Below are 12,185 nucleotides of genomic sequence, written 5' to 3' on the forward strand. Positions count from 1 at the left end.
ATTACGGAACTGTATACTCTGTTTTATCCTTGTTGTTGGTGTTTCTTGCGCATGCGCACAAAGCACGGTGATAGTTACGGTTACTGACTCAGGAACCTTGTATATTATATACGTTTAATAAACTGGATCCTTGTTGTGTTCAGTTATCGATACACTACGATGGAATTACGGACCAGTTTAACATAAACATGGTAAATAGATAGACAGCTGATAATCATAATTGATTAAGAAATAACCTGGAAGAAGAAATGAGTTAACTATTGATTACAACAGAGACGAGAATGCCATCGTGTTTGTTCTGCTAAAAAAAGCAGGAACATTGGAGTTTATGGTTAGATTTTAAATATTTATTGTCTCCCAAACTGGATAAATTTGATATAGTAACACCCCCCCCCCCCTTTTTTTTTTTTAAATAACTCGAGAACCACACATCTCGCTCGCTTAACAAAGTAACAATAAGAAATAATTATTGTTAGTTTCAAGAATAATTAATCGTCAAAACTTATCCCCTCCCCGACATCAAAGGAAGTTAAATGTATTATCCCAAAATTAGACCAAATTTTTATGATATAAGGACGTCTTGACAGGCTATTATTTTATTTTGTTTTGTTGGGGTTTTTTTTGCTTTGACGTCTTCCTCCTGTTAGAAAAAAAACATAATAGACCCCCCCCCCCTTTTTCCCCATAATATAGCTTTTTAAGAAGTCATAACTATTTGGACTACCCCTGAATATATTTCAGACAGACTCTTCTCTAAAAAAATGTAAACATGATTTGAGAGAAATCTTTGGAATAGTTTTTTAAATGATTTTATTATTATGTCATGTATATAATTGACATTAACATAGTTATAAACTGAGACTACTAGTATAACACATATATAACAGCTATAAACTTTCCATTGTATTGACCAATATGACTAACTCATATGCTCTTTCCCATAAATGTCACAATATCAATATATTACAGTAAAACTGATAGTTTGATGACATTGTTTAAGACTATTGACCTCAGGTCAGCCTAAACTGAGTTTAAAACTGTAATTTATTCATTAAAACAGTTCAAGACATGTACCTTCTGAAATGTGATTGCATCAAAATTAAACCTAAGGCATAACATACTTAGTGTGCAGGAAGTGCCACCAAATAAATACTGATTTGTAAAATTAGATGATGATATTTGTGAAGTCAAAGATATTATAGCTAGTTATAACTGGTTTTAGATATAAATCTGAGTAAAAGGTTGATTTATATGTGCTCTTTCATGTTTAGATTATAATTTAAATTTAATCTTTTGAAGTTTTTTTTATAATATTAAGACATTAAAATCACAATTATTTATTTATACACAAAAAAATAATTTTTGTCCTTTTTTAGTTGAATGACTGTACACAAACATTATACACACATAATTTTGATAATTCTGTAATGTTTTTTTTCTATAGCCCCAGAATGTGACAAAAGACTTATTAATCCAGATTTACAAAAAATAGAAATAGTTCAGCTACCATAAGACTGCTATGACAAAAATTTTGCAGTTCCCAGAATTTGAGGTAGAGTATAGTTAGGAATAGTTTGATTATGCAGATGCTTAGTTTGCCATAAACAATTATGCCCTTGATACAAAAGCAGAGGAAACAAAAAAGTATGAAAATAGTTGAAAAAAGTAATCATTATTACCTAGTCATATACTGTAAATAGAAAAAGAGGAAAGCACTGGTTATGATTTGGTATTTTTAATAGCATTATCATTTGTCCATAACTTGGAATATATACTGGATTGAGCTTGACATTTATTTAATATCATTGACACATGGTTGCAAGAAATGAAAGATGGTAATTCAAACCTAGCAATTTTATTAAGATTTAAAAAAAAGCTTTTGATTTGGTAGAATATGACTTTCTTTGTTTAAAGCTCGACATGTATGGATTTAGTGAGACTACTGTTAGTTTTTTTAAGTCGTACCTGAATAACAAAAGGTATACATTTGTAATGTTAACTCTGAACAACAACATGTAAAATTTGGTGTTCCCCAATGTTTTATACCTTGTCCTCTATTGTTTGTGCTATCTATAAATGACCTTCCCTTATGCATTAAAAATTGTGAAACAGACCTATATCGTTGTATATGCTGATGACACCACTATTCATAAATCAGGGGGAAACATCTAGAAAATATAAATGATGATGTTCAAGAAGATTTATACAGGGTTGAAGAGTGGTGTAAAATGAATAACATGTTCATAGATGCAAATGAAACAAAATGTTTGATTACTGGAACAAAGCAGAAACTATTCAGACTTTTCAACCAAACTTGATAATAAATTAAAGTATTACAAAATTCTTCATGTGAAAAAATATTAGTTTCAAAATTGACAGCCCACTAAGTAACTGGAGAAATCAAATTGACCAAGGTTGTGCTAATATATCATCCAGAATATACCATCTTTCTTAAATACATTTTTTTTTATATAACTGCAAGAAAACATAATACAATGGGTGTTCTGCCCCTAATTGACTACTGTTGTATTATTTGGGATGAATGTAAAAATTGAGGGATAACAAGAATTTTAAAAATCCAAAAAAAGGGCAGCATGATAAATTCTAGAGGCAGATCCGTTATCCCTCTTGGTATATAGGAGCACTATATTCTATGTTAACCTCCGCCAGTAGGTATAAACAAATACTGTTGATAGACGGTATATAGGAGCACTATATTCCATGTTAACCACCGACGGTAGGTATAGACAAATACTGGTGATAGACGGTATATAGGAGCACTAAATTATATGTTAACCACCGACGGTAGGTATAGACAAATACTGTTGATAGACGGTATATAGGAGCACTATGTTGTATGTTAACTACCGACGGTAGGTATAGACAAATACTGTTGATAGACGGTATATAGGAGCACTATATTGTATGTTAACTACCGACACTAGGTATAGACAAATACTGTTGATAGATGGTATATGGGAGCACTATATTGTATGTTAACCACCGACGGTAGGTATAGACAAATACTGTTGATAGACAGTACATAGGAGCACTATATTGTATGTTAACCACCGACGGTAGGTATAGACAAATACTGTTGATAGACGGTATATAGAAGCACTATATTGTATGTTAACTACCGACAGTAGGTATAGACAAATACTGTTTATAGACGGTATATGGGAGCATTATATTGTATTTTAACCAACGACGGTAGGTATAGACAAATACTGTTGATAGATGGTATATAGGAGCACTATATTGTATGTTAACTACCGACGGTAGGTATAGACAAATACTGTTGATAGACGGTATATAGGAGCACTATATTGTATGTTAACTACCGACACTAGGTATAGACAAATACTGTTGATAGATGGTATATGGGAGCACTATATTGTATGTTAACCACCGACGGTAGGTATAGACAAATACTGTTGATAGACAGTACATAGGAGCACTATATTGTATGTTAACCACCGACGGTAGGTATAGACAAATACTGTTGATAGACGGTATATAGAAGCACTATATTGTATGTTAACTACCGACAGTAGGTATAGACAAATACTGTTTATAGACGGTATATGGGAGCATTATATTGTATTTTAACCAACGACGGTAGGTATAGACAAATACTGTTGATAGATGGTATATAGGAGCACTATATTGTATGTTAACTACCGACAGTAAGTATAGACAAATACTGTTGATAGACGGTATATGGGAGCACTATATTGTATGTTAACCACCGACGGTAGGTATAGACAAATACTGGTGAAAGACGGTATATAGGAGCACTATATTGAATGTTAACCACTGACGGTAGGTATAGCCAAATACTGTTGATAGACGGTATATAGGAGCACTATATCTTATGTTAACCACCGACGGTAGGTATAGACAAATACTGGTGATAGACGGTATATAGGAGCCACTACCGACAGTAGGTATAGACAAATACTGTTGATAGACGGTATCAAAGAGCACTATATCGTATGTTAACCAGCGACGGTAGGTATAGACAAATACTGTTGATAAACGGTATATAGGAGCACTATATTGTATGTTAACTACCGGCAGTAGGTATAGACAAATACTGTTGATAGACGGTATATAGGAGCACTATATTGTATGTTAACCATCGACGGTAGGTATAGACAAATACTGTTGATAGATGGTATATAGGAGCACTATATTGTATGTTAACTACCGACGGTAGGTATAGACAAATACTGTTGATAGACAGTATATAGGAGCACTATATTATATGTTAACTACCGACAGTAGGTATAGACACATACTGTTGATACAAGGTATATAGGAGCACTATATTGTATGTTAACTACCGACGATAGGTATAGACAAATACTGTTGATAGACGGTATATTTGAGCACTATTTTGTATGTTAACCACCGACGGTAGGTATAGACATATACTGTTGATAGATGGTATATAGGAGCACTATATTGTATGTTAACTACCGACAGTAGGTATAGACAAATACTGTTGATAGACGGTTTATGGGAGCACTATATTGTATGCTAACCACCGACGGTACGTATAGACAAATTCTGTTGATAGACGGTATATAGGAGCACTATATTGTATGTTAACCACCGACGGTAGGTATAGACAAATACTGTTGATAGACGGCATATTGGAGCACTATATTGTATGTTAACTACCGACGGTAGGTATAGACAAATACTGTTGATAGACGGTATATAGGAGCACTATATTGTATGTTAACTACCGACAGTAGGTATAGACAAATACTGTTGATACACGGTATATAGGAGCACTATATTGTATGTTAACTACCGACAGTAGGTATAGACAAATACTGTTGATAGACGGTATATAGGAGCACTATATTGTATGTTAACCACCGACGGTAGGTATAGACAAATACTGTTCATAGATGGTATATAGGAGCACTATATTGTATGTTAACTACCGACGGTAGGTATAGTCAAATACTGTTGATAGACAGTATATAGGAGCACTATATTGTATGTTAACTACCGACAGTAGGTATAGACACATACTGTTTATACACGGTATATAGGAGCACTATATTGTATGTTAACTACCGACGGTAGGTATAGACAAATACTGTTGATAGACTGTATATGGGAGCACTATATTGTATGTTAACCACCGACGGTAGGTATAGACATATACTGTTGATAGATGGTATATAGGAGCACTATATTGTATGTGAACTACCGACAGTAGGTATAGACAAATACTGTTGATACACGGTATATAGGAGCACTATATTGTATGTTAACTACCGACGGTAGGTATAGACAAATACTGTTGATAGACGGTATATAGGAGCACTATATTGTATGTTAACCACCGACGGTAGGTATAGACAAATACTGGTGATAGACGGTATATAGGAGCACTTTATTGCATGTTAACCACCGACGGTAGGTATAGACAAATACTGTTGATGGACGGTGCAAAGGAGTACTATATCGTATGTTAACCACCGACGGTAGGTATAGACAAATACTGTTGATAGACGGTATATAGGAGCACTATATTGTATGTTAACTACCGACGGTAGGTATAGACAAATACTGTTGATAGACAGTATATAGGAGTACTATATTGTATGTTAACTACCGACAGTAGGTATAGACAAATACTGTTGATAGACGGTATATAAGAGCACTATATTGTATGTTAACAACCGACGGTAGGTATAGACAAATACTGTTGATAGATGGTATATAGGAGCACTAAATTGTATGTTAACTACCGACGGTAGGTATAGACAAATACTGTTGATAGACAGTATAAAGGAGCACTATATTGTATGTTAACTACCGACAGTAGGTATAGACAAATACTGTTGATACACGGTATATAGGAGCACTATATTGTATGTTAACTACCGACAGTAGGTATAGACAAATACTGTTGATAGACGGTATATAGGAGCACTGTATTGTATGTTAGCCACCGACGGTACATGTAGGTATAGACAAATACTGGTGATAGACGGTATATAGGAGAACTTTATTGCATGTTAACCACCGACGGTAGGTATAGACAAATACTGTTGATGGACGGTGCAAAGGAGTACTATATCGTATGTTAACCACCGACGGTAGGTATAGACAAATACTGTTGATAGACGGTATATAGGAGCACTATATTGTATGTTAACTACCGACAGTAGGTATAGACAGATACTGTTTATACACGGTATATAGGAGCACTATATTGTATGTTAACTACCGACGGTAGGTATAGACAAATACTGTTGATAGACTGTATATGGGAGCACTATATTGTATGTTAACCACCGACGGTAGGTATAGACATATACTGTTGATAAATGGTATATAGGAGCAAGATATGGTATGTTAACTACCGACAGTAGGTATAGACAAATACTGTTGATACACGGTATATAGGAGCACTATATTGTATGTTAACTACCGACGGTAGGTATAGACAAATACTGTTGATAGACGGTATATAGGAGCACTATATTGTATGTTAACCACCGACGGTAGGTATAGACAAATACTGGTGATAGACGGTATATAGGAGCACTTTATTGCATGTTAACCACCGACGGTAGGTATAGACAAATACTGTTGATGGACATTGCAAAGGAGTACTATATCGTATGTTAACCACCGACGGTAGGTATAGACAAATACTGTTGATAGACGGTATATAGGAGCACTATATTGTATGTTAACTACCGACGGTAGGTATAGACAAATACTGTTGATAGACAGTATATAGGAGTACTATATTGTATGTTAACTACCGACAGTAGGTATAGACAAATACTGTTGATAGACGGTATATAAGAGCACTATATTGTATGTAAACAACCGACGGTAGGTATAGACAAATACTGTTGATAGATGGTATATAGGAGCACTAAATTGTATGTTAAATACCGACGGTAGGTATAGACAAATACTGTTGATAGACAGTATAAAGGAGCACTATATTGTATGTTAACTACCGACAGTAGGTATAGACAAATACTGTTGATACACGGTATATAGGAGCACTATATTGTATGTTAACTACCGACGGTAGGTATAGACACATACTGTTTATACACGGTATATAGGAGCACTATATTGTATGTTAACTACCGACGGTAGGTATAGACAAATACTGTTGATAGACTGTATATGGGAGCACTATATTGTATGTTAACCACCGACGGTAGGTATAGACATATACTGTTGATAGATGGTATATAGGAGCACTATATTGTATGTTAACTACCGACAGTAGGTATAGACAAATACTATTGATACACGGTATATAGGAGCACTATATTGTATGTTAACTACCGACGGTAGGTATAGACAAATACTGTTGATAGACGGTATATAGGAGCACTATATTGTATGTTAACCACCGACGGTAGGTATAGACAAATACTGGTGATAGACGGTATATAGGAGCACTTTATTGCATGTTAACCACCGACGGTAGGTATAGACAAATACTGTTGATGGACGGTGCAAAGGAGTACTATATCGTATGTTAACCACCGACGGTAGGTATATACAAATACTGTTGATAGACGGTATATAGGAGCACTATATTGTATGTTAACTACCGACGGTAGGTATAGACAAATACTGTTGATAGACAGTATATAGGAGTACTATATTGTATGTTAACTACCGACAGTAGGTATAGACAAATACTGTTGATAGACGGTATATAAGAGCACTATATTGTATGTTAACAACCGACGGTAGGTATAGACAAATACTGTTGATAGATGGTATATAGGAGCACTAAATTGTATGTTAACTACCGACGGTAGGTATAGACAAATACTGTTGATAGACAGTATAAAGGAACACTATATTGTATGTTAACTACCGACAGTAGGTATAGACAAATACTGTTGATACACGGTATATAGGAGCACTATATTGTATGTTAACTACCGACAGTAGGTATAGACAAATACTGTTGATAGACGGTATATAGGAGCACTGTATTGTATGTTAGCCACCGACGGTAGGTATAGACAAATACTGGTGATAGACGGTATATAGGAGAACTTTATTGCATGTTAACCACCGACGGTAGGTATAGACAAATACTGTTGATGGACGGTGCAAAGGATTACTATATCGTATGTTAACCACCGACGGTAGGTATAGACATATACTGTTGATAGATGGTATATAGGAGCACTATATTGTATGTTAACTACCGACAGTAGGTATAGACAAATACTGTTGATAGACGGTTTATGGGAGCACTATATTGTATGCTAACCAACGACGGTACGTATAGACAAATTCTGTTGATAGACGGTATATAGGAGCACTATATTGTATGTTAACCACCGACGGTAGGTATAGACAAATACTGTTGATAGACGGCATATTGGAGCACTATATTGTATGTTAACTACCGACGGTAGGTATAGACAAATACTGTTGATAGACGGTATATAGGAGCACTATATTGTATGTTAACTACCGACAGTAGGTATAGACAAATACTGTTGATACACGGTATATAGGAGCACTATATTGTATGTTAACTACCGACAGTAGGTATAGACAAATACTGTTGATAGACGGTATATAGGAGCACTATATTGTATGTTAACCACCGACGGTAGGTATAGACAAATACTGTTCATAGATGGTATATAGGAGCACTATATTGTATGTTAACTACCGACGGTAGGTATAGTCAAATACTGTTGATAGACAGTATATAGGAGCACTATATTGTATGTTAACTACCGACAGTAGGTATAGACAAATACTGTTGATGGACGGTATATAGGAGCACTATATTGTATGTTAACCACCGACGGTAGGTATAGACAAATACTGGTGATAGACGGTATATAGGAGCACTTTATTGCATGTTAACCACCGACGGTAGGTATAGACAAATACTGTTGATGGACGGTGCAAAGGAGTACTATATCGTATGTTAACCACCGACGGTAGGTATAGACAAATACTGTTGATAGACGGTATATAGGAGCACTATATTGTATGTTAACTACCGACGGTAGGTATAGACAAATACTGTTGATAGACAGTATATAGGAGCACTATATTGTATGTTAACTACCGACAGTAGGTAAAGACACATACTGTTTATACACGGTATATAGGAGCACTATATTGTATGTTAACTACCGACGGTACGTATAGACAAATAGTGTTGATAGACTGTATATGGGAGCACTATATTGTATGTTAACCACCGATGGTAGGTATAGACATATACTGTTGATAGATGGTATATAGGTGCACTATATTGTATGTTAACTACCGACAGTAGGTATAGACAAATACTGTTGATACACGGTACATAGGAGCACTATATTGTATGTTAACTACCGACGGTAGGTATAGACAAATACTGTTGATAGACGGTATATAGGAGCACTATATTGTATGTTAACCACCGACGGTAGGTATAGACAAATACTGGTGATAGACGGTATATAGGAGCACTTTATTGCATGTTAACCACCGACGGTAGGTATAGACAAATACTGTTGATGGACGGTGCAAAGGAGTACTATATCGTATGTTAACCACCGACGGTAGGTATAGACATATACTGTTGATAGACGGTATATAGGAGGACTGTATTGTATGTTAACCACTGACGGTAGGTATAGACAAATACTGTTGATATACGGTATATAGGAGTATTGTATTTTATGTCAAACATCGACGATAGGTATGGACAAAATCCGACAAATACTGTATACAGACAGTGTTTAGAAGTACTGTATTGTATGGTAAACACTGACGGTTGGTATTGACAATTTCTGTATCATGCATCAATTGTAAATAAAAGTATCATGTGAGTGACACAGGCTCATTGAAGCCTCTAGTTTTAATATTATTAATGTGGAGATCTGGTCTAATTTATCATTTTCTCTATTACATGCATGATAACTGCAACAATTGAATTGAAATAAAAGTGATAATATTTCTATTGTAGGTTATCAAGATTTAGTGTTTCCATACAAGTGACAAAGATTGAACAACAAAAACATCTCAAACTTTACAGGACAGAGTAGACTTTTTTCACTGTGCTTAGTTTTGTCTTTATGTCTAAATTATGATACCTTTGAAAAAAACCAATAAAATATGGAATAACATTTATTTCTATCTTATAAAGTGGAGTGAAGAAATAAGGGGTCATTGAAAACATAAGAATATATTGCTATCATATATGCAGATCAGCAGCCCATACATTTGCTATAGCACATACATATGGGACCAATAATTTCAAGTTGCCTTTTAAAAAAGACCTTATTAATGTTATGCTAGATACCACCAAAGACCACTAGGTGTTGATCAAATGATATTGTAAATAAGAGGGTTGTCCAAAATATTTCCAACAGCTGTTTGATATACACTACCTTAATCAAACCACAATGGTAAAAAAACAGTTTTGGTCAGTCTTAAAAGAAGCAAATATAATTTAGAAAAAGTGCAAGCTGTTGATAAAAACTACAAATAACTGCCAGTCCTAAATGTGGGTGGAGATTACCATTTAGCACAAATGAGTTTCTGGACTAAAGAAAGTAATTTCGGCACAAACCGATTATACCCTTTCAAAAACTATGTGTAGTCCCTTTTATAAAAGTGGCAGATTATCTTTCTATCTAGAGTATCTATGACAACTAACTGCTGCTCCTAGTGACGTTAGTCTTTGGTTTTTGAAAAGATTGGATATATTGTCACAATTCTTTTCTAAGGTACCGGTCTGATAAACAGGAAGTAGCCAGATTAGCTACTAAATATATACACACTGAAATATAGTCCCTTAAAATTCCCATGGCTGTGTACATGTTCAGATACGAACTATGAAAATTTTGTTTATATCTTTAGAGAAGTAAAATCAAGTATGTATGTCTTTAGTTTTGTCAAGTTACTGTCTTGTTTTGTCCTGTTATTAGGTAACAGTACTGATACAATACTGTAAAAATACGGAGATGTGGTATGATTGCCAATGAGACGCCTACATGTATCCACTCAAGTTCAAATAAAGTGGATGTAAGCAGTTATATGCAACCATACAGCCTTCAACAATGAGAAAAAATCATATCAAATAGACCCTTGTAAATAGGTGTTGATCAAATGATATTTTAAATAAGAGGGTTGTATATTTCATGACGGTATAATACTAAACCCCTAACAGGAGGGATTGTGCCTGATATTCATATGATGAAGACATTATCTTTCAATCAGTTTAATTAAGGTCTGGTTCTGGCATGTCAATAACTGCTAGTAGTCTGTTGTTATTTATGTATTATTGTCATTTTGTTTATTTTCTTTTGTTTCATATTCTGACATCGGACTCGGACTTCTCTTAAACTGAGTTTTACTGTGCGTATTGTTTCGCGTTTGTTTATTCTACATTGGCTACAGGTATAGGGGAGGGTTGAGATCTCAAAAAACATGTTTAATCCCGCCGCAATTTTGCGCCTGTCCCAAGTTAGGAGCCTCTGACCTTTGTTAGTCTTGTATGATATATAATTTTAGTTTCTTGTGTATAATTCGGAGCTTAGTATGACGTCCATTATCACTGAACTAGTATACATATTTGTTTAGGGGCCAGCTGACGGATTCCTCCGTGTGCGGGAGTTTCTCGCTACATTGAAGATCTATCGGTGGCCTTCGGCTGTTGTCTGCTCTATGGTCGGGTTGTTGTCTCCTTGACACATTCCCCATTTCCATACTCAATTTTATAGTATGATTTACATCTGCAATAATCACGAAACAATCAGAGACAAGTTTGGGTCTAAATCTGTATGTCCCACATAATCAAATTGACCGAAGAGAGAGGCGAAAGATACTAAAGTCTTATTCAAACACATAAGTCAATAATAAACTGACAAAACCACGGCAAAAAAAGAGAAAGATTAAAAAACAAACAACAGAATGCAAAACACAACAAAGAACATCACAGACTGAACAAAACGAACCTCGCCAAAAAAATGGTGTGACCAAATGACTAATTTATCTCAGCCTTACATTATTTAGCAGACCCTTTATTATACCAAACCAAACAAAGTTCTTTATGGTACAATGTTTTTGATCCATCGGTCTGTCAGTCCTGTTCTCGTTATTGCAACTCCTCTGAAACCACATAACAGAGTTTTATAAATCTTTGT

At 34.9% G+C, this 12,185-nt stretch overlaps 1 long non-coding RNA gene across 1 annotated transcript; it reads left to right on the forward strand.

The window, feature by feature from the left end:
- Positions 1–43: 43 nt before the first annotated feature.
- LOC139501337 (uncharacterized) lies at positions 44–10,163 on the forward strand. Its single transcript, XR_011658521.1, has 3 exons — positions 44–331; positions 1,445–1,552; positions 10,004–10,163. It is a non-coding gene; the product is annotated as an uncharacterized lncRNA (long non-coding RNA).
- The last annotated feature ends 2,022 nt before the right edge of the window (positions 10,164–12,185 follow it).

The sequence above is a fragment of the Mytilus edulis genome, chromosome 13 (assembly GCF_963676685.1).
Source record: "Mytilus edulis chromosome 13, xbMytEdul2.2, whole genome shotgun sequence".
In the NCBI taxonomy this organism is placed as follows: Eukaryota; Metazoa; Mollusca; class Bivalvia; order Mytilida; family Mytilidae; genus Mytilus; species Mytilus edulis.